The sequence below is a fragment of the Amblyraja radiata genome, chromosome 24, assembly GCF_010909765.2.
Source record: "Amblyraja radiata isolate CabotCenter1 chromosome 24, sAmbRad1.1.pri, whole genome shotgun sequence".
Lineage (NCBI taxonomy): Eukaryota > Metazoa > Chordata > Chondrichthyes > Rajiformes > Rajidae > Amblyraja > Amblyraja radiata.
The window spans coordinates 38,646,115-38,673,617 of NC_045979.1; the positions used below are offsets into that span (position 1 = coordinate 38,646,115).

Genomic DNA, 27,503 nt, shown 5'->3' on the forward strand with positions numbered 1-27,503 from the left:
CTTTAGTTATGTTCATAAGTGATAGGAGCAGAAAGGCCATTTGGTCCATCAAGTCAACTCTGCCATTCAATCATGGCTGATCTAACTTTCCCTCCTCACCCCATTCTCCTGCCTTCCCTCATAACATCTGGCATTCAAGAATCTATCTACCTCTGCCTTAAAAAATAGTCAATAACTTCCATAGATTCAACACTGATTTTTCTCCTCATCTCCTTCCTACAGAAACGTCCTTTAATTCTGAGGCTGTAACCTCTGGTCCTAGACTCTCCCACTAGTGGAAACATCCTCTCCAGATCCACTCTATCCAGGCCTTTCACTAATCGATGTTTCAACGAGGTCCCCCTCATCCTTCTGAACTCCAGCGAGTACAGGCTGAGTACAGCCAGTGCTGACAAACGCTCATCATTAGTCAAAAATTGCTGCTCAGGTTCCTCCGCACTTAATTCTGGGCCAAGTGCCTGCATTTACAATATCAACTGATGACAGATGTACAGGGCACCACTCATACCTGCTATGTTTAAGTCTTTGGTGAGTTTACTTGCTCGCCGTTGAAAATAAACTACAGTTACAATTTCCCCACTTTTTTTTTTTGCTTTTCTTTCAATTCATTATATTGGGAGCGTTTTTTTTTTCATTGAAATATACAGCTTGTAAACTGAGCCTTCAACCCATTGAGACCATCGGTCAACCATTCACACTAGTTCCGTTTTATCCTTTAAAAACAATATCCACACTCCACATGCCAGGGGCATTTTACAGAGGTCCGATTAACCTACAAACCTGCGTGCTTGGGATGCGGGAAGGAATCCACGCAGTTCAGAGAATGTGCAAACTCCACGCAGACAGCACCCGAGGCCAGGATTGAACCGAGGTCTCTGCGCCGCGAGACGCCGGCTCTACCAGGGGAGCCTTGAGGAGTGATAACATTCCTACCCTTTTATTTTACACAGTAAAGTCGTGTGGGAGTCCTGGGGAAATTCTCAATGGGAGATACACGAGCACCGGCAATACGTTTGGCAGTACCGTTACATTTACTTGTGATAGTGGGTGAGTATTCACGTATTTGTTTCATAGAAAAGTGGTTTTGTTCATTTTAATGTCCAAGTCGTTATATCAGTGTGCCGTGCCATCATCAGGCACTTGTTGAAGAGATGGTCTTACATCATTATGGGTGGCTCGGGTGAAACATAGAAAATAGGTGCAGGATTAGGCCATTCGGCCGTTCCAGCCAGCACTGCCATTCAATATGATCATGGCTGATCAAAATCAGTACCCTGTTCCTGCTTTCTCTCCATATCCCTTGATCCTGTTAGCCCTAAGAGCTAAATCTAACTCTCTTGATTACATCAAGTCCTGAGGGATATGAAGCTGGAGGCTCAAAAGATGTGCAATAATCTTCCAGTCCTTTCTACATGCAGGGATGTGCCACAGAACTGGAAACCAGGAGCATCTTGGCATTTTGGGGATATTTCACAACTCTCACAACATTTACAATTTACAGAAGCCAATTAACCTACAAACGTGTACATCTTTGGAGTGTGGGAGGAAACCGGAGCATCCGGAGTAATCCCAAGCGGTCACAGGGAGAACATACAAACTCTGTACAGACATCACCCATAGTCAGGATCAAACCCGGGTCTCTGGCGCCGTGAGGCAGCAGCTCTACCACTGTGCCACCTATGCATGTTTGCCAATGTTTTGCCAATAGAGTACTGATGCAGTATTGGATCTTCGTTGGACAGAACCAATACCTATTTGAAAATATATGGAACTGGGATTTATGTTGAAATACTAGATTATAGTTGCTAAATGCTGAATACTGGATGTCTTTAAGGTTGCTGTGATATGAACGCCTTCTTTATTTATTTATTTATTTATTTATTTTTAAATTTATTTATTAGAAGTAGACATTATAAAATGTAGTTACATATTATAGTTAAAAAAAAAAACTTTTCATATACATCAGTCATACATTATTAAAATTTTCCATTATCAATTACTTCTGCTTCTAGTATTTTTATTTTTTATAGAAAGCGAGAAAAAGAGAGGGTAGAAAGTTACAAATAAAAAAGAAAACAAAAAAAAACAACACAACACAACAGAAAAACAAGGGAGGTGGAATGGGTTACCTGTAATACATCAATGGAGATAGGTTCGTAGGTTATAAAGTATAGAGTATAGTTTTTCATCTGTCGCTCCTCCCTCTGTCACGGCTCCCGGGCCTCTGTTGAGACAAGCCCCGCGATGGGTTTTTAACTCACCACACGAAGGTCGCCCATAGTCAGGATCAAACCCGGGTCTCTGGCGCCGTGAGGCAGCAGCTCTACCACTGTGCCACCTATGCATGTTTGCCAATGTTTTGCCAATAGAGTACTGATGCAGTATTGGATCTTTGTTGGACAGAACCAATACCTATTTGAAAATATATGGAACTGGGATTTATGTTGAAATACTAGATCATAGTTGCTAAATGCTGAATACTGGATGTCTTTAAGGTTGCTGTGATATGAATGCTTTCTTTGTTGCCTTTTTAGATACCGCATGGTGGGGAGGGACACTCGAAATTGTGAGGTTGAAGGGTGGAGTGGCCAGGTCCCAACGTGTGAAGGTAAGGCACTTTTTGCTGTCTTTCTGTTATGACGGCTTTCATTCCCTCTTTTGGATTGTCTCTGGAGTGCTCATTATTCTGTTACCGGCTGCCTTAGTTGCTCACGTTCTGCTCAGTACAGATTCTCCTTTAGGGTAGATATTCAGATCTTTTCCCCACTGGTAGTCTAGGACCAGAGGTCATGGCCTCCGGATTAACATAGAAACATAGAAAATAGGTGCAGGAGGAGGCCATTTGACCCTTTTGAACCAGCACCGCCATTCATTGTGATCATGGCTGATCGTACCCTATCAATAACCCGTGCCTGCCTTCTCCCCATATCCCTTGACTCCACTAGCCCCTAGAGCTCTATCTAACTCTCTTAAATCCATCCAGTGACTTGGCCTCCACTGCCCTCTGTGGCCGAGAATTCCATAAATTCGCTACTCTCTGGTTGAAAAAGTTTTTTCTCACCTCAGTCTTAAATGACCTCCCCTTTATTCTAAGACTGTGGCCCCTGGTTGTGGACTCGCCCAACATTGGGAACATTTTTCCTGCATCTAGCTTGACCAGTCCTTTTATAATTTTTCTGTTTCTATAAGAAACCCCCTCATCCTTCTAAACTCCAGTGAATACAAGCCTAGTCTTTTCAATCTTTCCTCATATGACAGTCCCGCTATCCCAGGGATCAATCTCGTGAACCTAAACTGCACTGCCTCAATCACAAGGATGTCCATCCTCAAATTAGGAGACCAAAACTGTACACAATACTCCAGATGTGGTCTCACCAGAGCCCTATACAACTGCAGAAGAACCTCTTTACTCCTATACTGGAATCCTCCTGTTATGAAGGCCAACATTCCATTAGCTTTCTTCACTGCTTGCTGTACCTGTAAGCCAACTTTCAGTGACCGGTGTACAAGGACGCCCAGGTCTCGCTGCACCTCCCCATACCTAACCCCATTGAGATAATAATCTGTCCCCTTGTTTTTGCCGCCGAAGTGGATAACCTCACATTTATCTATATTATACTGCATTTGCCACGCATCTGCCCACTCACTCAACCTGTCCAGGTCACCCTGCAACCTCCTATGCCACCCAGCTTTGTGTCATCCGCAAACTTACTAGTGTTGCTCCTAATTCCCTCTTCCAAATCATTAATATATATGGTAAACAGTTGCGGCCCCAACACCGAGCCTTGCGGCACTCCACTCGCCACTGCCTGCCATTCTGAAAAGGACCCTTCACTCCTACTCCTTGCTTCCAGTCTACCAACCAATTTTCTATCCATGTCAACACCCTACCCCCAATACCATGAGCTCTAATTTTAGTCACCAGTCTCCTGTGTGGGACCTTATCAAAGGCTTTCTGAAAGTCTAGATACACTACATCCACTGGCACCCCTTCATCCATTTTACTTGTCACATCCTCAAAAAAATTCCAGGAAATTAGTCAAGCAGGATTTCCCTTTCATAAATCCATGTTGACTTGGACTAATCCTTTTACTGCTATCCAAATGCCCCATTATTACCTCTTTAATAATTGACCAGCATCTGTCCCACCACCGAAGTCAGGCTAACTGGTCTGTAATTCCCCATTTTCTCTCTCGCTCCTTTCTTGAAAAGTGGGATAACATTAGCTATCCTCCAATCCACAGGAACTGATCCTGAATCTATTGAATATTGGAAAATGATCACCAATGCGTCCACTATTTCTAGAGCCACCTCCTTGAGGACCCTGGGATGCAGACCATCAGGCCCAGGGGATTTATCATCCTTCAGTCCCATTAGCCTACCCAATACTATTTCTTGCCTAATGAAAATTTATTTCAGTTCCTCTACCCCCTTAGATCCTCTGTCCTCCAGTACATATTGGAGATTGTTTGTGTCTTCCTTAGTGAAGACAGATCCGAAGTACCTATCCAACTCTTCTGCCATTTCCTTGCTCATAATAATTTCACCCGTGTCTGCCTTCAAAGGACCCACATTTGACTTTGCTACTCTTTTTCCCCTAATATATCTAAAGAAGCTTTTACTGTCCTTCTTTATATTCCTGGCCAGCTTCCCTTCGTACTTCATCTTTTCAGCCCATATTGCCCGTTTTGTTTCCTTCTGTTGTCCTATGAAAGTTTCCCAATCCTCTGGCTTCCGGCTACTCTGCTGTGTTATACATCTTTTCTTTTTGTTTAATTCTATCCCTAACTTCTCTTGTCAGCCACGGTTGCCTCCTACTCCCCTTAGAATCTTTCATCCTTTTTTAAATGAAGTGATCCTGCGTCTTCCGGATTATGCCAGAAATTGCTGCCATTGCTGTTCCACCGTCATTCCTGCTAGGATCCCTTTCCAGTCTACCTTGGCCAGCTCCCCTCTCGTGCCTTCATAGTCCCCTTTGTTCAGGGTGCTCTTTTAAAAAGGAGATGAGAAACTTCTTTAGTCAGAGAGTAGTTAATCTGTGAAACTCAGTGCCACAAAGGGCTGTGGAGGCTAATCGGTGGAATTTTTGAAGGCAGAGATAGATAAGTTCTTGATTAGAACGGGTGTCATGGGTTATGGGGAGAAGGCAAGAAAATGGGATTAGGTAGCAGAGATCAGCCATGATTGAATGGTGGAATAGATTTGATGGGCTGAATGGCCTAATTCTACTATAACTTGTGTGAAATGTCAAAGACTAGAGGGCATAGTTTTAGGGTGAGAGGGGCGAAGTTTAAGGGAGATTTGCGGGGCAAGATTTTGTTTTACTCGGAATGACGGGGGCCTGGGTCATGTTGACGGGGTGGTGGTGGAGGCAGATACAATAGTGATGTTTAAAAAGCTTTTGTACAGTCGGTTTTATACGCAGGGAATGGGGTACGGATCATATGTGGGCAGAGGAGTCTTAAATGGCCTTTTATTGCTTTCTGCAGTTTGAGTGTAATTGACATTGCATATCAGGCTTTGGAGTGTAGGAGGAATCCGGAGATCCTGAGGAAAACCTACGGCAGTCACTGGGAGAACGTGCAAACTCCGTACAGACAGCACCCACAGACAGGATGAAACCCGGGTTTCTGGCGCTGTGAGGCAACAGCTCTACCACTGCGCCACCATGCTGCCCAAATTCTTTTCTGGGTTCTGTTGGACTGTGGGCTTTGAAACTCCTTGAGTGTTGAGTTGGAAGAACAAATCGTTAGATAATTCTGCATTCCCTTCCAGCTGCTTCCCATGCCGTCAGGCACTGGCTTGCTTTCAATGCATCTTTGTAGATTAGGGGTGGGACACTGGATATTGGTGGGTCCCTTTGCACTTTTCTATCCAAAAGCCCCCTCTGCCTATCCCTGGATCTTGGTTTCAGTCATTGAGTTCCTGGTTGGTGATAGGTGATTGGACTTGGTCAACAGTGGTTGCATGTGCAGAGGGGAGGAGGAGGTTGTGTAGGAAAGAATTGCAGATGCTTGTTTAAATCGAAGATAGACACAAAATGCTGGAGGAGCTCAGCTAGATGGGCAGCATTTCTGGAAAGAAGGATTGGATGCCGTTTTGGGTCGAGACCTTTCTTCAGGCTGATCACCTCTCATTGTTCCTGCTCCCAAAGTACTCCCCACTCATCAGACGGGTTAAACCCACTGTGAGGACAGTTAAAGTCTGGTCAGAGGAGGTGGACTCCACACTTCAGCAGTGTTTTGGAAACACTGACTGGAAGGCGTTTGCAGCCCAGGCCACCCTTGACTCCCAAACGGACATTGATTCCTACACATCCTCTGTTCTGGACTTTATAAACTCCACCATCAACAGTGTCACCACCCTCAAACGAGTGACCATATTCCCGAATCAGAAGCCATGGATGAACAGCGAGGTCAGGCTACTGCTGAAAGCACGGGACACTGCTTTCAGGTCAGGCGATGCTCGAGCCTACAGTTCATCCAGGGCTAACCTGAAGAGGGGCATCAAGAAGGCCAAGCACTGCCATAAGCTCAGGATTGAGGAGCACTTCAACAACAACTCCGACCCCCGACGCATGTGGCAAGGCATCCAGGCCATCACGGACTATAGACCCACCAACATCACCCCCACATCCAGCGACGCCTCCTTCCTTGGGGAGCTTAACCACTTCTATGGCCGCTTCCACAGGGACAATCTAGAGACAGCCATCAAGGCTGTGCTCCCTTGCTGATCACCAGCCCCTCACACTCGCCCCCTACGACGTGTACGTGGCACAGAGTAGGATTAATGCACGCAAGGCTGCTGGCCCTGACGGCATCCCCGGGCGCGTCCTCGGGGCCTGTGCTGCGCAGCTGACAGACATCTGGACTGACATCTTCAACCTGTCACTTGACCAAGCAGTTGTCCCCACGTGCCTTAAAACCACCTCCATTGTGCCGGTGCCAAAACACTCCACTGCGGGAGGCCTCAACGACTTCCGCCCAGTTGCACTTACCCCCATCATCACCAAGTGCTTCGAGAGGCTGGTCCTGGCACACCTCAAAAACGCTGCTGAAAGACTCATCCATGCCTTCATCTCCTCCCGACTGGACTATTGCAACTCACTTCTCCTTGGCATCAGCTCCACCTACATCAACCGACTCCAACTGGTCCAGAACGCAGCCGCCCGACTCATCACCCATACCAAATCCTGGCATCACATCACTTCAGTCCTCAAACAACTTCACTGGCTTCCCATCTCCCACCGGATCACCTACAAAATCCTGATCCTCACCTACAAAGCCCTCCACCATCTGCCCCCCCCCCATATCTCACTGACCTCCTCTTCCCCTACCAACCCTCACGGTCCCTCAGATCCACATCAGCTGGTCTCTCCATCCACAAGTCCAACCTCCGCAGTTTTGGGGACAGAGCCTTCTCCAGGGCAGCTCCCAGGCTCTGGAACTCCCTCCCCCAACTGATCTGCAATTCCGTGTCCCTCACCATCTTCCAGTCCCGCCTCAAGACCTATCTCTTCACCTCTGCCTATCCTTAGCCCCACGTCCCCGTCCCTTTTCATCTGTGCATTAATTGCCTCATACTGTGTTTTGTATTGAATTCTGTATTTACTTTGTATACTAGTCATGTCTCTACTATTTATTTCATTCCCCTTACATATTTTTCCTCTACCTGCTAAATTTTTGTTAGGTGTCCTTGAGACTCTTGAAAGGCGCCCATAAATAAAATTTATTATTATTATTATAACTCTTTTACATCGGTGAGACCAAGCGTCGGCTTGGCGATTGCTTCACCCAACACCTCCACTCAGTTCGCAATAACCAACCTGATCTCCCGGTGGCTCAGCACTTCAACCCCTCCCATTCCGAATCCGACCTTCCTGTCCTCATATTTTGCTTGGGCAGTTTACACCCCAGCGGTATGAACATTGACTTCGCCAATTTCAGGTAATCCTTGCTTTCTCCCTCCTATCCAGCTCTCCCACAGCCTACTCTCTTCGCTTCTTCTTTTTCCCGCCCCCCCACCCCACCCACATTAGTCTGAAGAAGGGTCTTGACCCGAAATGTCAGGATGGCAGGCAGTGGCGAGTGGAGTGCCGCAAGGCTCGGTGTTGGGACCGCAACTGTTTATCATATATATATTAATGATTTGGAAGAGGGAAATAGGAGCAACACTAGCAAGTTTGCGGATAACACAAAGCTTGGTGGCAGTGTGAACTGTGAAGAGGATGTTAGGAGATTGCAGGGTGACCTGGACAGGTTGAGTGAGTGGGCAGATGCGTGGCAGATGCAGTATAATATAGATAAATGTGAGGTTATCCACTTTGGTGGCAAAAACAAGGGGGCAGATTATTATCTCAATGGGGTTAGGTATGGGGAGGTGCAGCAAGACCTGGGCGTCCTAGTACACCGGTCACTGAAAGTTGGCTTACAGGTACAGCAGGCAGTGAAGAAAGCTAATGGAATGTTGGCCTTCATGACAAGAGGATTTCAGTATAGGAGTAGAGAGGTTCTTCTGCAGTTGTAAAGGGCTCTGGTGAGACCACATCTAGAGTATTGCGTACAGTTTTGGTCTCCTAATTTGAAGACGTACATCCTTGTGATTGAGGCAGTGCAGCGTAGGTTCACGAGATTGATCCCTGGGATGGCCGGACTGTCATATGAGGAAAGATTGAAAAGACTAGGCTTGTATTCACTGGAGGTTAGAAGGATGAGGTCGGATCTTATAGAAACATATTTACAATACAATACAATACAATTTATTGTCATTTGAGCCCCAGTGAGACTCAAACGAAATTTTGTTTCCACAGCCATACAAACAAAGACAATGTCCTACAGACATACACACAATTAAGTTCACACAAACATCCATCACAGTGAACCCACTGTGATGGAAGGCAATGTCTTTTCTATATAAAAGTATAAAAAGACTGGACAATCTAGATGCAGGAAAAATGTTCCCATTGTTGGGCGAGTCCAGAACCAGGGGTCACAGTCTTAGAATAAAGGGGAGGTCATTTAAGACTGAGGTGAGAAAAACGTTTTCACCCAGAGAGTTGTGAATTTGTGGAATTCCCTGCCACAAAGTCACTGGATGGATTTAAGAGAGAGTTGGATAGAGCTCTAGGGGCTAGTGGAGTCAAGGGATATAGAAACATAGAAACGTAGAAATTAGGTGCAGGAGTAGGCCATTCGGCCCTTCGAGCCTGCACCGCCATTCAATATGATCATGGCTGATCATCCAACTCAGTATCCCGTACCTGCCTTCTCTCCATACCCTCTGATCCCCTTAGCCACAAGGGCCACATCTAACTCCCTCTTAAATATAGCCAATGAACTGGCCTCGACTACCCTCTGTGGCAGGGAGTTCCAGAGATTCACCACTCTCTGTGTGAAAAAAGTTCTTCTCATCTCGGTTTTAAAGGATTTCCCCCTTATCCTTAAGCTGTGACCCCTTGTCCTGGACTTCCCCAACATCGGGAGCAATCTTCCTGCATCTAGCCTGTCCAACCCCTTAAGAATTTTGTAAGTTTCTATAAGATCCCCTCTCAATCTCCTAAATTCTAGAGAGTATAAACCAAGTCTATCCAGTCTTTCTTCATAAGACAGTCCTGACATCCCAGGAATCAGTCTGGTGAACCTTCTCTGCACTCCCTCTATGGCAATAATGGGGAGAAGGCAGGCACGGGTTATTGATTGGGGACGATCAGCCACGATCACAATGAATGGCGGTGCTGGCTCGAAGGGCCGAATGTCCTCCTGCACCTAATTCCATTCAAAATCTAAGATGGCGCCTGCCTGCGGCGACTTTTGCGGAGCTCCGGAAAATAAAAGGCTCAACTACAACTTCCAACAACTTACCTGGATCAGAAAAACGGCAGATATCGGTGCCGTTTCGGACAAGCTGATTGAGATCCTCAAGGCTCTCGCAATTTCGCGAGCTCCCGCAGCTGCGGGAATCCAGGACTTTAAACTTTCCCACACTGGCTGTGGAACTCCCGACCCGACTGCGGATCACAGGTACTGTACCTTGAAACCCCGGGATGACCCCCAGAGCCGACGGGCTGGATCTCCCAGCAACAACGGAGCTGCAGTTGCCGACTTTGAGGGAACCCCTGTTCGTTACGGAGCTGGAGCTGCCGTCTGTGAGGGAATCCCCGTTCCAGCGCAGGTCCGCAGAAACAGCAGGTACAGCAAACACAGTACCTGGAAACAAAGGGGAAGCCTCCATTGTGTCCGGAAACGTGGCCGTCGGGCAGGACTTCAGGTCAGAATGAAGCGCAGGGGCCTCCGGCCCCCTCTCCCTACTATCCTACTGGCTAATGTACAGTCCCTTGAAAACAAAGTGGAGGACTTAAGGGCAAGACTGCTTTATCAAAGGGAGCTGAGGGAATGCTCTGTGTTCTGTTTCACAGAGACATGGCTCACCCCCAGCTCCCCAGACTCAGCGGTCCAGCCTGAAGGGTTCTCCATCCACCGCATGGACCGTACCCTGGCATCTGGGAAAGGGAGAGGAGGGGGCGTCTGCCTCATGGTCAACTCTGCGTGGTGTTCCGACGTGGCAGTCCTGTCCAACTCATGCTCTCCACACCTCGAACATCTGGCGGTGAAGTGCCGTCCCTTCTACCTCCCGAGAGAATTCACCTCCGTTATCCTGACCGCGGTCTACATCCCACCCCAGGCAGACGTCCGTCTGGCACTGGAGGAGCTGCAGGCCGTGGTCAACAAACACCAGACGTCTTACCCCGAGGCATTTACCACCATTGCTGGGGACTTCAATAAGGCGAACCTCAAGAAATCACTCCCCAACTTCCACCAACATGTCTCCTGCTGCACCAGAGGACCAAACACCCTCGACCACTGCTACACCACCATCAAGAATGCCTATCGTTCTATCCCTCGCCCTCACTTCGGTAAATCCGACCATACCGCGGTGTTGCTTCTTCCTGCCTACAAGCAGCAATTAAAGAGCGCACCCCCAGAAGTGAGGACAGCACAGAGCTGGTCGGGGGGGGCAGAAGAACAACTCCAGGACTGTTTGGAGTCTGTAGACTGGGCAATGTTCAAGGACTCGGCAACGGACTTGAACGAATACGCCACAGTCATTACAGACTTCATAAAGAAATGTGTGGAGGACTGCATCCCTACAAAAACCTTCCGAGTGTTTCCCAATCAGAAACCTTGGATGAACTTTGAGATCCGCACTCTCCTGAAGTCCAGACACAGGGCATTCACCTCCGATGATACAGTGGCCTACATGAAGACCAGATACGACCTTGGTAAGGCCATCAGAAAGGCCAAAAGGGACTTCTGCTCCAAACTGGAGGACGAGACAGATGTTCGGCAGCTGTGGCAGGGTCTGAATGCAATCACCTCCTACAAGGCAAAACCAGGAGGCAGCTCGAATGCCGGTGTAACATCACTCCCTGACGAGCTCAATGCATTTTACGCACGCTTTGACAGGGAGAATACTGATGTGCCTTCCCGATCCCCCATTCGCTGCGATGGCATTTCAGTCTCAGTCACAGAGGCCGATGTCAGGAAATCCTTCAGAGGGGTGAACCCCCGAAAAGCACCTGGTCCTGATGGTATACCCGGCCGTGTTCTAAAAACCTGTGCGGACCAACTGGCGGGAGTTTTTACGGACATTTTCAATCTCTCACTTCTGAGGTCTGAGGTCCCCACCTGCTTTAAAAGGGCATCAATTATACCGGTGCCCAAGAAGAGTAAGGTGACATGCCTCAATGACTATCGACCAGTGGCACTAACGGCGGTGGTGATGAAGTGCTTTGAGAGGTTGATCATGGAGCAAATCAACTCCTACATCGACAAAAACCTGGACCCACTGCAGTTCGCGTACCGCCACAACAGATCAACGGTGGATGCGATCTCGCTGGCCCTCCACTCCGCACTGGACCACTTGGACAACAAAAACTCATATGTCAGGCTGTTATTCATTGATTACAGCTCGGCATTTAACACAATCATCCCCTCCAAACTGGTTACCAAACTCGCAGAACTGGGTCTCTGCGCATCCCTCTGCAACTGGATCCTCGACTTCCTCGTCCACAGACCACAGTCTGTTCGTATTGGTGGAAATGTGTCAGCCTCAATAACAATCAGCACGGGAGCACCTCAAGGCTGCGTGCTCAGCCCCCTGCTGTACTCACTCTATACCCATGACTGCGTAGCGAACCACAGTGCGAACTCCATCATCAAGTTCGCTGACGACACCACTATTGTGGGGCGTATCACTGATGGGGATGAGTCAGAGTACAGAAGAGAGATCGAGCAACTGTCCATATGGTGCCAGCGCAATAACCTGGCCCTCAACACCAGCAAAACCAAGGAACTGATTGTGGACTTTGGAAGGAGTAGGAGGGGGACCCACAGCCCCATTTATATCAACGGGTCGATGGTTGAAAGGGTCAAGAGCTTCAAATTCCTGGGCGTGCACATCTCTGAAGATCTTTCCTGGTCCGAGAACACTAATGCAATCATCAAAAAAGCACATCAGCGCCTCTACTTCCTGAGAAGATTACGGAGAGTCGGATTGTCAAGGAAGACTCTCTCTAATTTCTACAGGTGCACAGTCGAGAGCATGCTGACCGGTTGCATCGTGGCTTGGTTCGGCAATTTGAGCGCCCTGGAAAGGAAAAGACTACAAAAAGTAGTAAACACTGCCCAGTCCATCATAGATGACCTTCCTTCCATCGAGGGGATCTATCGCAGTCGCTGCCTCAAAAAGGCTGGCAGTATCATGAAAGACCCACACCATCCGGGCCACACACTCATCTCCCTGCTACCTTCAGGTAGAAGGTACAGGAGCCTGAAGACTGCAACAACCAGGTTCAGGAATAGTTACTTCCCCTCAGCCATCAGGCTATTAAACCTGGCTCGGACAAAACTCTGATTATTACCAACCACTTTCTGTTATTTGCACTATCAGTTTATTTATTCATGTGTGTATATATTTATATCATGGTATATGGACACATTTATCTGTTTTGTAGTAAATGCCTACTATTTTCTGTGTGCTTAAGCAAAGCAAGAATTTCATTGTCCTATACAGGGACACATGACAATAAACTAACTTGAACTTGAACTGCACCTATTTCCTATGTCGCCTATTCCTTCTCTCCATCAATGTTGCCTCGCACCCGCTGAGCTTCTCCAGCATTTATGTCTCCCTGCAGTTCCTTGTTAACGCTTGAAGGCTGGAGCGCTGACCCCACTGGCCCCGCCCACCCTGTAGCGTGCCAGGATAAAACATGGCGGTGTCCAGGCGTAGCAATCCTCAGTGCGCACGCGTAGGCTGCACCCATTTTCGGGAGGGGGTATAACTGGCGGTGCGCTCCTCTCGGCAGGTCATTTCCGGCTGAGGACATGGCGGCGTCGATGCTGTTGCTGATGGCGACGATGGCGGCAGCAGGTTGGGGGCTAGGGCGGGTAAGGGGGGGGGGGCTAGGGCGGGTAAGGGGGGGGGGGCTGGGGGCGCGCGGCGGGTAAGGGGGGGGGTGAGGAAAGGGCCGTTATCAGGGGCGCGATTATCGGGAGTGCGCCTTGGATTGCGGGTGGGGCGCGGGAGTGCGCCTTGGATTGCGGGTGGGGCGCGGGAGTGCGCCTTGTTGCGGGGGGCGCGCCTCTGGTGGGGCACGGGGGCGCGCATCGTTGGGATGAGGGGAGAGGGTGTGGTGAGTGTTAGTTGTGGGCGCTGCTGTGCTGAGGTGCAGTAAACCACCGTGCATGGGCACACCAGGGAGTGCAGAGAAGGACACAGACCGAGTAATAGACAGCGTGAATACACGGAGCGTCTCGCCTAGAGTAGGGGAACAAGGACCAGGGGACGTGGCTTTAAGATGGGAGGGGGAGGGGGAGATTTAACAGGAACCTGAGGGGTGACTTTTCCCACAAATGATGGGTGTATGGAACAAGCTGGCAGACGAGGTAGGTGAGGCAAGGCACTGGAACATAATTTAAAATACACTTGGACAGGTACATGGGTGGGAAGGGTTTGTTCCTACACTGAGACTCTGACAGTGTAGAATATGTTGTGACTACATATTGTTAATATAGAATATCTTTGTTTTTGTGAGAGTGAAGTGTAGGCAGGGAGATGCTGATCTGTGTGTGGACTGTGTGTGTGTGATCACAACTCTGCAATTTCTAACAGTCTTGGGCAGAGCTGTTGCCAAACTAAATTGTGGTGGATCTCGGTAAGTTGCATCTGTAGAAATTGGAGACCTACTGAATGCCGATAAATTGTAGATAGTATACTGACTGGCCCAGGAACAAGGAGATGACAGAGAGTGGTGGACACTGTCCGGTCCATCATAGATGCTGACCTCTCCACCAATGAAGGCACCTACAGGGGACGTTGCTGCTTCCCAACAGTCTGCAGCGGCAGACCGTGGGGTGACCAGGGTGGCACCTGCTGAGAATTGGAGGCCGGAGCCTGTGGCTGGGGTGTGGGTTGGAGCCACGGAGACGTCTAGAGAGAAACCGGCGGCGATAATGGAGAGATTCTGTGCGGCAGTCGGTGATGGCGACAACCGACGGATGAGGACGGGCAAGTGGAAGTGAAGCTGCCGGGGAAGGAACATAGAAAATAGGTGCAGGAGTAGGCCATTCGGCCCTTTGAGCCAGCACTGCCATTCAACATGATTATGGCTGATCATACAAAATCAGAACCCTGTTCCTGCTTTCTCCCCATATCCCTTGATTCCGTTAACCTAAAGAGCTATATCTAACTCGCTCCGTTAGCCCTAAGAGTTATATCTAACTCATTCTATTAGCCCTAAGTTCTATGTTTAAGAAGGGACCTAAGATGCTGGTTTAAACCGAAGATAGACACAAAGTGCTGGAGTAACTCAGCGGGACAGGCAGCATCTCCGAAGAGAAGGAATGGGTGATGTTTCGGGCAGGCACGTGCCGTCAGGGTAGGCAAGGTAGGTGCTGCCTACCCTGACTAAAATGATAATTACTAAATATAAATAGTAAAGGCATGGGAGAATTATGCCTATCTTAGAGATCGATCTCTTAGGTAGGCATAATTCTCCGTGCCTTTCATCCACAACACTTGCAACACGTGAAATTCTGTGCAGCCCACGTGCCGTCGGCGCTGCTTCAAGCCGTCAATGACAAGCGGGGATGAAGGCAGCTGAAACTGCCTTGGATGTACTGCGCATGCGCAGAGCTAGTTTCTTGGCGGGTTTTTCAAATATCGATTGCCATTATCTGAAGAGTATCTTAGGAAACAAAGAGAGAAAAATGGAGTTTGTGTACCGTTAAGGTGGTTAGTACATTTCTTGGTGCTCTATTTTTTAAAATACCTTAATTCCCAGGGTGGGGGTGGGGGGAGAGTTCCTTTCACAGCTTTTGGGGAGTCTGGCCCGGGGTAAAGTTGGAGTAACCCACTTGCGACGCTCCTTGCACAGAGCCACCAAATTGGGTGGGGGGGGGGAAGAGAAGTAGCTCCCTGGAACTGGCCGCCACCTCAGCTCTTTCTGCAGCCTCCCCGCTCACCTCTGGCATCTCCCCGTCTAAAAACCTTGCTCCTGCCGCTTGCTGGCCTCACTCGTGTCAGCCGCTTCCCGCAAATCCTTAAATTCCGACAGCGCGATTGAGGTTACTCGGCTGTGGGAATTTAAGGATTTGCGAGAAGCGGCTGACATGAGCGAAGTCGGTGCGCGGCAGGTGAGAGGTGTTCCGACGGAAAGCACTGCCAAAGGTGAAAAGGCGCTGAAGTGGCGGCCAGTTCTGTTTTCGAGTCTTGGCGGCCGCTTGCAGCTACTCGAGCTGCTTCTATCCCTCGCTACAAGTGGCTTCACGCCCGGAGCGCCGCAGCAGCAGTGAGTGAGTTACTGGCATTATCCCCGACCCCCTCAATAAGATGGCAACTGATTCAACTTTTCCCTGTGCTCCCGTTTTTCCCATCACCTCTCCAGGGTATAAATGTCAAATACTGCTGGCTGTAGTTTATTATGAGGGAGGAGAGCTTTGCATGCAGAGTCGTGGGTCTCCAGAACACGCTGCTGGGCGTGGTGGTGGAAGCGGATACAATAGGAATGTTTAAGATGCTTTTAGATAAGCACATAGAATGGAGGGAAATTGATCACCTACCGATGGAAGAGAGATTTATCTTGACTCGTGTTTGGCACAGGCGTTGTGGGTTGAAGGGCCAGTTCCTGTGCTCTGTCTCTTCATTGTTTGAGATCTGTCCCACTATGGTGATGTCATGCTTTGGCAGCACAGATTAAACAGTTTCCCCTGTTGCAAAGTTCCTGTGCCTGTTGTGACAGTCTTTCTGTTCTGGGCTTGCCTCGCTACACTGATGTGGCCTTGGGTTGTGCCTCTGCCTTGTTATTTTTAGTTCTCACTGGACGCGGTGATGACACTGTCCTGGTCTTCGGCTTTTAAGTTGCTGAATTCTGTAATATGTGTACAAAAAAGCTGGAGAAACTCAGCGGGTGCAGCAGCATCTATGGAGCGAAGGAAATAGGTAACATTTCGGGCCGAAAACCCTTCTTCAGACTGAACATCGGAAATACCTATTTCCTTCGCTCCATAGATGCTGCTGCACCCGCTGAGTTTCTCCAGCTTTTTTGTGTACCTTCGATTTTCCAGCATCTGCAGTTCCTTCTTGAACACTCTGTATTATGTGTCCCTTTTTGTCTGACATTGTTGTCGCTTTGATGTTATATACAAACTGCGAGGCGCACTCAGTGAAGACAGGCACAAAATGCTGGAGTAACTCAGCAGGTCAGGCAGCGGAGAGCATGGATAGGTTATGTTTCACAGAGTGCTGGAGTAACTCAGCAGGTCGGGTACCATCTCTGGAGAAAAGGAATGGGTGACGTTTTGGGTCAAGACCCTTCTTCAGACCTGCTTCATTCAGGTTCTTGGTGGTTAAGCAGCGATTGTGAAAGCCAAGGGATAAGTATTGGGTCGAGACCCTACACCAGGATAGGCAGCTCCTGGGCATCTTGTATGTGTCCTTGGACAATGACCCTGTTAACATACCCAAAGCCATGGTCTCCCTGACACATCACTGACCCCATCACAAGGATCTATAAGTGCTGTAATCTTGAGTAAAATACAAAGTGCTGCAGGAACTTAGCAGTCAGACAGTCAGTATACAAGTTCAGTCTAACAGTACATGAGGAATGTGGTAGAAATAGAGACACATTGGCATGTTGCCTGAAATGGAGGACTGTATTTCTTTAGGGTAGATTTGGAAGGCTTGACATTTTTTAACATTGGAATATAGGTGAGGGGATGAGGGGGGGATCTTATAGAAACATATAAAATTATAAAAGGACTGGACAAGCTAGATGCAGGAGAAATGTTCCCAATGTTGGGCGAGTCCAGAACCAGGGGCCAAAGTCTTAGAATAAAGGGGAGGCCATTTAAGACTGAGGTGAGAAAAAACTTTTTCGCCCAGAGAGTTGTGAATTTGTGGAATTCCCTGCCACAGAGGGCAGTGGAGGCCAAATCACTGGATGGATTTAAGAGAGAGTTAGATAGAGCTCTAGGAGCTGGTGGAATCAAGGGATAGGGGGAGAAGGCAGGCAAGGGTTATTGATTAGGGACGATCAGCCATGATCACAATGAATGGCGGTGCTGGTTTGAAGGGCCGAATGGCCTCCTCCTTCTCCTATTTTCTATGTTTCTATAGGAGGCTGAGAGACTGACCATTATAGAGGCGTGTAAAATTCCGAGAGGCATAAAAACTGACTGCAAAAGGTTTTATAGATGTGAAGAGAAAAAGATTAGTTAAAACAAATGTAGGTCCCTTGCAGTCAGAAACAGGTAAATTGATCATGGGGAACAAGGACATGGCAGACCAATTGAATAACTACTTTGGTTCTGTCATCACTAAGGCAGACTTAAATAATCTGCCGGAAATAGCAGGGGACCGGGGGTATAATGAGATGGAGGAACTGAGTGCAATCCAGGTTAGCTGGGAAGTGGTGTTGGGTAAATTGAATGGATTAAAGGCCGATAAATCCCCAGGGCCAGATAGGCTGCATCCCAGAGTACTTAAAGAAGTAGCCCCAAAAATAGTGGATGCATTAGTGATAATTTTTCAAAACTCTTTAGATTCTGGATTAGTTCCTGAGGATTGGAGGGCAGCTAATGTAACCCCACTTTTTAAAAAGGGAGGGAGAGAGAAAACGGGGAATTGCAGACCAGTTAGTCTAACATCGATAGTGGGGAAACTGCTAGGGTCAGTTATTAAACATAGAGACATAGAAAATAGGTGCAGAAGTAGGCCATTCGGCCCTTCGAGCCTGCACTGCCATTCGATATGATCATGGCTGATCATCCAACTCTGTATCCCATCCCTGCCTTCTCTCCATACCCCCTGATCCCTTCAACCACAAGGGCCACATCTAACTCCCTCTTAAATATAGCCAATGAACTGGTCTCAACTACCTTCTGTGGCAGAGAATTCCACAGATTCACCACTCTCTGTGTAAAAAATGATTTTCTCATCTCGGTCCTAAAAGACTTCCCTCTTATCCTTAAACTGTGACCCTTAGTTCTGGACTTCCCCAACATCGGGAATAATCTTCCTGCATCTAGACTGTCCAACCCCTTAAGAATTTTGTAAGTTTCTATAAGATCCCCCCTAAATCTTCTGAATTCCAGGGTGTACAAGCTGAGTTAAAGATGGGATCGATCATCATCGGACCTAAAGATAGATCACCATCGGATCTAAAGAAAGATCATCTCGGACCCCTCCCATCCAGCAAACCACCTTTTCCAGTCTTTCCCTTCAGGGAGGCGCTCAGGGTCACTTGCCACAAAATCCACCCGTTTTAAAAACAGTTTCTTCCCCTCAGCAATAAGAACACTCAATTCCCTCCAATAACAGATAAAACTAAGGACTTTTGATGTATATAGTGTCTTGTCTATGGACTTTGTCTGTTCTTTTGCACTATGTACTGTTGGTGAAATTTGTGATTTGAAATGTGGTATGGATGCACTTTATTACAGTGATCTGTGTTATTTGTGTTAATGTGACTAAAGCAGTGTACCATCATGTACCGAACCCAAATACCACCAACCCTGGTTGCGTAGCAAATAAAGATTCTATCTATCTATAGCAGCACATTTGGAAAGTGGTGAAATCATTGGAAAAAGTCAGCATGGATTTATGAAAGGTAAATCATGTCTGACGAATCTTATAGAATTTTTCGAGGATGTAACTAGTAGAATGGATAAGGGTGGACCAGTGGATGTGTTATATCTGGGCTTTCAGAAGACTTTCGCCAAGGTCCCACATAAGAGATTAGTAGAGCCAGGATTTTGCCATAAATGCCATGTGCCTTGTCATGCCTTTTTTGATGAATTCAGGAAAATAATGCCCTTTTCACAATTGAGTGCCTAAATCAGCCCTTTTTTTGCCATTTTAATGTAGTAACTTACAAGAAAATTAACAGCACCAGGTGAAACCTGGCTGTAAATGGGTGTTGTGGTGATTGGAGAGGGGTGCATGGGAAAGGGTCCAGTCTTTGCAGACTGCTTTAAGTAGGTGTGAAATGGTGATTGGGGAGTAGGTGGAGAAGGATTTAGTCTTTTCAAACAGCGAGTTTGGAGTCAAGCTGTGAGTAGGTGTGAAGTGTTAGTTGGGGATGGGGTGTGGGGGTACCAGGGTTAAGTTTCTGTTTATCGAACCTGCATTTAGAACTCGTTCAGGTCATTGGTCAGCTGACGATTGCCCAAGGAGCGGGGGTTTTCCTCTTGTAGCTTGTGATTTCTTGAAAACTCGTCAAAATGCCTAAAGTCAAGTCAACACCTTATAAAAAACTGAACGATTTGGTGAGAGTGTACGTGCGTGATATATTCTCTAGACAACTGTGTGCAGTTTTGCAAAGCATGTGAGAACGCAGTGAATCATGAGAAGAAATATTTCATCTCCCAGCATGTACAGACAGCTAAACAACACAAGTCGATGGTAGAAAAACTGAAGGTAGGAAATACGCTAACTTGTCTCCTCACAACATTTACTGCTGGCTCCAATCACAAATCTGAGTTCGAGTGATCTGTGCAAAGCATTCATTGATGCTGGAATTTCACTGTGGAAATTGGAAAACAAATCTCTCAAGAGTTTTTTAGGGAAATACACAAAGGAACCTATACCGAGCGAGTCATCATTATAAAAAAATTATGTTGACAGCAGCTTCAACATTGTTGTGCAGAAAATTAGAGATGAAGTTGCATGCATCAAAATATGGATCTCAATAGATTAGACAACCAATGCTGTGGGGAGATTTGTTACCAATGTCATCGGTAAACTGGAGGCAGGTCACCCATCAAAGGAGTATTTCTTGAAATTGGAAGTATTGGAGGTCAAAAAGCACAACTATTGCTCAGTTGTTTACATCTTCACTTGCTGTACTTTGTACTTAAAGTTCCTGGTGATGTAGGTAAAGACATACAAGCAAAATGTGAGAGGGGTATTTTAGCTAACAAAGATCTTGAAGTGCAAAACAGCTACATTTCTCAAAGGTAGTTGTAATGCACAAGATATCAACATGAATGTAGAGCTTATAGCTTGTTTCAGGAATGCACCAGTGACCCCAGCTGGGGTAGAAAGAGGTTTTTCACAACTGAAGCGTATTCTGTCTCACAGCCGGCATAGTTTAACACCAGATAATTTGAGAGAAAAAAATGCTTGTAGTTATGTGCAACCAGGCAATAATGTAGTATGCGTTTATAATGATCATTTTTAACCATATTTTAGTGGTGGAAATGCATGCCTTTTTAGGCAATAAATTCTTTTTTCGTGCCTTTTTTGTAATTTTATTTTGCCTATTTGCCTGCCTATTTCAGAGATTTTTAGCGCCTAAACATCCTGGCTCTAGTATACAAACTTAAAGTACACGGTATTGGTGGTTCAGTATTGATGTGGATAGAGAACTGGCTGGCAAACAGGAAGCAAAGAGTAGGAGTAAACGGGTCCTTTTCAGAATGACAGGCAGTGACTAGTGGGGTACAGCAAGGGTTAGTGCTGGGACCCCAGCTATTTACGATATATATTAATGATTTGGACGAGTCCAAATTCAATTAATGAATTGAATGCAACATCTCCAAGTTTGCGGATGACAAGAAGCTGGGGGACAGTGTTAGCTGTGAGGAGGATGCTAGGAGGCTGCAATGTGACTTGGATAGGCTGGGTGAGTGGGCAAATGCATGGCAGATGCAGTATAATGTGGATAAAGGTGAGGTTATCCACTTTTGTGACAAAAACAGGAAAGTAGACTATTATCTGAATGGTGGCCGATTAGGAAAAGGGGAGATGCAACGAGACCTGGGTGTCATGGTACACCAGTCATTGAAAGTAGGCATGCAGGTGCAGCAGGCAGTGAAGAAAGTGAATGGTATGTTAGCATTCATAGCAAAAGGATTTGAGTATAGGAGCAGTGAGGTTCTACTGCTGTTGGACAGGGTCTCGATGAGACTACATCTGGAGTATTAAGTACAGTTTTGGTCTCCTAATCTGAGTAAGGACATTCTTGCCATAGAGGGGGTACAGAGTTAGATGATCAGCCATGATCATATTGAATGGCGGTGCAGGCTCGAAGGGCCGAATGGCCTACTGCGCCTATTTTCTATGTTTCTCTAGGGTAGATAGTTTTTCCTGGAGCACGGCTCTGGAATGGTGATGGTGATTGGGGAGAATTCTGAGATCTGAGCTGCACATTTTCCATGCGGGAGTTTGTGAAATGGGCTGTCGGATGAGACCAGACACGTGTAACTCAATGGGTCAGGCAGCGTCTCTGGAGAAAAGGAATAGGTGCTGTTTTGGGTTGAGACCCTTCTTCAACCAGATGAGGTGGTGGAGGTAGGCACAATTTCAACATTTAAAAGGCATTTGGTTAGGAAAGGCACAGAGGGATACAGGACTAATGTTTAGATGGTCATCGCGGAGGGCCACCAGGGATGTCATGGGTGAAGTGGACCAAATGCAGCATTTCTATTCTGCCTGATTCCGTAATTACTATTTGGGGACAAGGGTCCTATCTCAGGATATGGGGAATATTGCGTGCTAATAATATAGCAATGAGGAAAGGAAGATCCAGTGACTGCTCATATCCCATTGAAGAGTGGTGGTGCCATCGCGTGTGGCAGCCTCGCCAGCAGCTGTCCGCCCTTTCACCCTTTTTGTTATTTTTAGTCTCAAAAAGTATGTCTTTGGTGGTCTTTTAGTCTTTTTTATGTGGGGGGTGGGGAGGGGGGGAACCGTTTCCCATCTTATTTTATTTGTGTGGCTGCATGGTAACTCAAATTTCACTGCACCAATTGGTGCATGTGACAATAAATGTAACTTGAACTTGAAGAGTGAAAAGAGAAACTTGCTCCTGTGTTGCAATATTTGTTATTTTTATGTGAACCTTGGCCTGGCGATCTGGTCATTGGATTTTGTGTTTGTTGAGTCTGTTCCCTCTTGGCCACTGTGGTTCAGGTAGTCAGTGTCAGTTTTGTTTACCTTTCCACAGTTAGTTGTCTGTCTTAGAATTCCCATCTGCATCAGTAGCCAGCACGTTCTTTGGGGTACAACGGTGGGCAGGCTTGTCGACTCCAATCCCAAATTCGACTCCCACTATTGCTCCAGGACACACGATCTGTCACCTCTCATGTCAGCAACTTTAAGTCTTCCTGGTATGAATGTACCGTGACGACTGATTAAATGGACTTATTTTCTTTTTGTTAAGGTGACTGCAACAAGCCTCCAGCCTTGGAAAATGGCATGCTAGAGGATAAATATATTTCAACGTCTACGTTTGATAGTGGAATCACGGTGCGTTACCGCTGTGTGCCAGGTTATGTTATGGCCTCAGGAAGCAGTTTTTCCATTACTTGTAAAGGCACCGTATGGGGACCATTTCAGGCCAGGTGTCAGAGTAAGTATGTGATACTTCCCTGTCCTTACAGACCCATCACCTCCAGCAAGGAGTAGGAAGGAACTGCAGATGCTGGTTTACACTGAAGATCGACACATAATGTTGGAGTAACTCGGAGAAACAGGCAGCATCCCTGAACAGTCAGCCCAAAATGTCACCCATACCTTCTCCCCAGAGATACTGCCTCTCTCGCTGAATTACTCCACCATTTTGTGTCTATATCCAGAAATGAAGTTAGTTGAATATAGTCAGTAGCTTGTTTCTGGTATGCACCAGTGGCCTCAGCTGAGGTAGAAAGAGGTTTCTCACAACGGAAGCACATTCTGTCTGACAGCATAATTTAACACCAGATAATTTGATAAAAATGCTAGTAATTATGTGCAACCAAGCAACTTTGGTCATTTAATGTAGAATACCTTTATTATCATTTGTAATCATATTTTGGTGGTAGAAATACACGCTTTATACCTTTTTTGTCAATAAATGCATTTTTTGTGCTTTTTTAAATAATTTTATTTTGCCTTTTTGCCTGCCTATTTCATTTTTTTTTAGTGCCTAAACATCCTGCTCTAGTTATAAGGATGTGAGGAACTGCTCTGTGCAGATCTCCAATGAGTTTCCAACCCTGATGGAAATGTGAATACCTGCTGATCTAACTTTAGTTATGTTCATAAGTGATAGGAGCAGAAAGGCCATTTGGTCCATCAAGTCAACTCTGCCATTCAATCATGGCTGATCTAACTTTCCCTCCTCACCCCATTCTCCTGCCTTCCCTCATAACATCTGGCATTCAAGAATCTATCTACCTCTGCCTTAAAAAATAGTCAATAACTTCCATAGATTCAACACTGATTTTTCTCCTCATCTCCTTCCTACAGAAACGTCCTTTAATTCTGAGGCTGTAACCTCTGGTCCTAGACTCTCCCACTAGTGGAAACATCCTCTCCAGATCCACTCTATCCAGGCCTTTCACTAATCGATGTTTCAACGAGGTCCCCCTCATCCTTCTGAACTCCAGCGAGTACAGGCTGAGTACAGCCAGTGCTGACAAACGCTCATCATTAGTCAAAAATTGCTGCTCAGGTTCCTCCGCACTTAATTCTGGGCCAAGTGCCTGCATTTACAATATCAACTGATGACAGATGTACAGGGCACCACTCATACCTGCTATGTTTAAGTCTTTGGTGAGTTTACTTGCTCGCCGTTGAAAATAAACTACAGTTACAATTTCCCCACTTTTTTTTGCTTTTCTTTCAATTCATTATATTGGGAGCGTTTTTTTTTTTCATTGAAATATACAGCTTGTAAACTGAGCCTTCAACCCATTGAGACCATCGGTCAACCATTCACACTAGTTCCGTGTTATCCTTTAAAAACAATATCCACACTCCACATGCCAGGGGCATTTTACAGAGGTCCGATTAACCTACAAACCTGCGTGCTTGGGATGCGGGAAGGAATCCACGCAGTTCAGAGAATGTGCAAACTCCACGCAGACAGCACCCGAGGCCAGGATTGAACCGAGGTCTCTGCGCCGCGAGACGCCGGCTCTACCAGGGGAGCCTTGAGGAGTGATAACATTCCTACCCTTTTATTTTACACAGTAAAGTCGTGTGGGAGTCCTGGGGAAATTCTCAATGGGAGATACACGAGCACCGGCAATACGTTTGGCAGTACCATTACATTTACTTGTGATAGTGGGTGAGTATTCACGTATTTGTTTCATAGAAAAGTGGTTTTGTTCATTTTAATGTCCAAGTCGTTATATCAGTGTGCCGTGCCATCATCAGGCACTTGTTGAAGAGATGGTCTTACATCATTATGGGTGGCTCGGGTGAAACATAGAAAATAGGTGCAGGATTAGGCCATTCGGCCGTTCCAGCCAGCACTGCCATTCAATATGATCATGGCTGATCAAAATCAGTACCCTGTTCCTGCTTTCTCTCCATATCCCTTGATCCTGTTAGCCCTAAGAGCTAAATCTAACTCTCTTGATTACATCAAGTCCTGAGGGATATGAAGCTGGAGGCTCAAAAGATGTGCAATAATCTTCCAGTCCTTTCTACATGCAGGGATGTGCCACAGAACTGGAAACCAGGAGCATCTTGGCATTTTGGGGATATTTCACAACTCTCACAACATTTACAATTTACAGAAGCCAATTAACCTACAAACGTGTACATCTTTGGAGTGTGGGAGGAAACCGGAGCATCCGGAGTAATCCCAAGCGGTCACAGGGAGAACATACAAACTCTGTACAGACATCACCCATAGTCAGGATCAAACCCGGGTCTCTGGCGCCGTGAGGCAGCAGCTCTACCACTGTGCCACCTATGCATGTTTGCCAGTGTTTTGCCAATAGAGTACTGATGCAGTATTGGATCTTCGTTGGACAGAACCAATACCTATTTGAAAATATATGGAACTGGGATTTATGTTGAAATACTAGATTATAGTTGCTAAATGCTGAATACTGGATGTCTTTAAGGTTGCTGTGATATGAATGCCTTCTTTTTTTATTTATTTATTTATTTTTAAATTTATTTATTAGAAGTAGACATTATAAAATGTAGTTACATATGATAGTAAAAAAAAAAAACTTTTCATATACATCAGTCATACATTATTAAAATTTTCCATTATCAATTACTTCTGCTTCTAGTATTTTTATTTTTTATAGAAAGCGAGAAAAAGAGAGGGTAGAAAGTTACAAATAAAAAAGAAAACAAAAAAAAACAACACAACACAACAGAAAAACAAGGGAGGTGGAATGGGTTACCTGTAATACATCAATGGAGATAGGTTCGTAGGTTATAAAGTATAGAGTATAGTTTTTCATCTGTCGCTCCTCCCTCTGTCACGGCTCCCGGGCCTCTGTTGAGACAAGCCCCGCGATGGGTTTTTAACTCACCACACGAAGGTCGCCCATAGTCAGGATCAAACCCGGGTCTCTGGCGCCGTGAGGCAGCAGCTCTACCACTGTGCCACCTATGCATGTTTGCCAATGTTTTGCCAATAGAGTACTGATGCAGTATTGGATCTTTGTTGGACAGAACCAATACCTATTTGAAAATATATGGAACTGGGATTTATGTTGAAATACTAGATCATAGTTGCTAAATGCTGAATACTGGATGTCTTTAAGGTTGCTGTGATATGAATGCTTTCTTTTTTGCCTTTTTAGATACCGCATGGTGGGGAGGGACACTCGAAATTGTGAGGTTGAAGGGTGGAGTGGCCAGGTCCCAACGTGTGAAGGTAAGGCACTTTTTGCTGTCTTTCTGTTATGACGGCTTTCATTCCCTCTTTTGGATTGTCTCTGGAGTGCTCATTATTCTGTTACCGGCTGCCTTAGTTGCTCACGTTCTGCTCAGTACAGATTCTCCTTTAGGGTAGATATTCAGACCCTTTTCCCCACTGGTAGTCTAGGACCAGAGGTCATGGCCTCCGGATTAACATAGAAACATAGAAAATAGGTGCAGGAGGAGGCCATTGACCCTTTTGAACCAGCACCGCCATTCATTGTGATCATGGCTGATCGTACCCTATCAATAACCCGTGCCTGCCTTCTCCCCATATCCCTTGACTCCACTAGCCCCTAGAGCTCTATCTAACTCTCTTAAATCCATCCAGTGACTTGGCCTCCACTGCCCTCTGTGGCCGAGAATTCCATAAATTCGCTACTCTCTGGTTGAAAAAGTTTTTTCTCACCTCAGTCTTAAATGACCTCCCCTTTATTCTAAGACTGTGGCCCCTGGTTGTGGACTCGCCCAACATTGGGAACATTTTTCCTGCATCTAGCTTGACCAGTCCTTTTATAATTTTTCTGTTTCTATAAGAAACCCCCTCATCCTTCTAAACTCCAGTGAATACAAGCCTAGTCTTTTCAATCTTTCCTCATATGACAGTCCCGCTATCCCAGGGATCAATCTCGTGAACCTAAACTGCACTGCCTCAATCACAAGGATGTCCTTCCTCAAATTAGGAGACCAAAACTGTACACAATACTCCAGATGTGGTCTCACCAGAGCCCTATACAACTGCAGAAGAACCTCTTTACTCCTATACTGGAATCCTCCTGTTATGAAGGCCAACATTCCATTAGCTTTCTTCACTGCTTGCTGTACCTGTAAGCCAACTTTCAGTGACCGGTGTACAAGGACGCCCAGGTCTCGCTGCACCTCCCCATACCTAACCCCATTGAGATAATAATCTGTCCCCTTGTTTTTGCCGCCGAAGTGGATAACCTCACATTTATCTATATTATACTGCATTTGCCACGCATCTGCCCACTCACTCAACCTGTCCAGGTCACCCTGCAACCTCCTATGCCACCCAGCTTTGTGTCATCCGCAAACTTACTAGTGTTGCTCCTAATTCCCTCTTCCAAATCATTAATATATATGGTAAACAGTTGCGGCCCCAACACCGAGCCTTGCGGCACTCCACTCGCCACTGCCTGCCATTCTGAAAAGGACCCTTCACTCCTACTCCTTGCTTCCAGTCTACCAACCAATTTTCTATCCATGTCAACACCCTACCCCCAATACCATGAGCTCTAATTTTAGTCACCAGTCTCCTGTGTGGGACC

The 27,503-nt window shown here is 46.5% G+C and overlaps 1 protein-coding gene and 1 long non-coding RNA gene across 2 annotated transcripts in view; both read left to right on the plus strand.

Annotated features, from left to right (window-relative positions):
- LOC116986663 (C4b-binding protein alpha chain-like) overlaps nt 1-27,503 on the plus strand; it is a 325,485-nt gene that overhangs the window by 90,960 nt on the left and 207,022 nt on the right. The gene's annotated exons all lie outside the window — the stretch shown is intronic.
- On the plus strand, nt 13,483-24,607 carry LOC116987091. Its single transcript, XR_004415636.1, has 3 exons — nt 13,483-13,504; nt 22,724-22,912; nt 24,517-24,607. It is a non-coding gene; the product is annotated as an uncharacterized LOC116987091 (long non-coding RNA).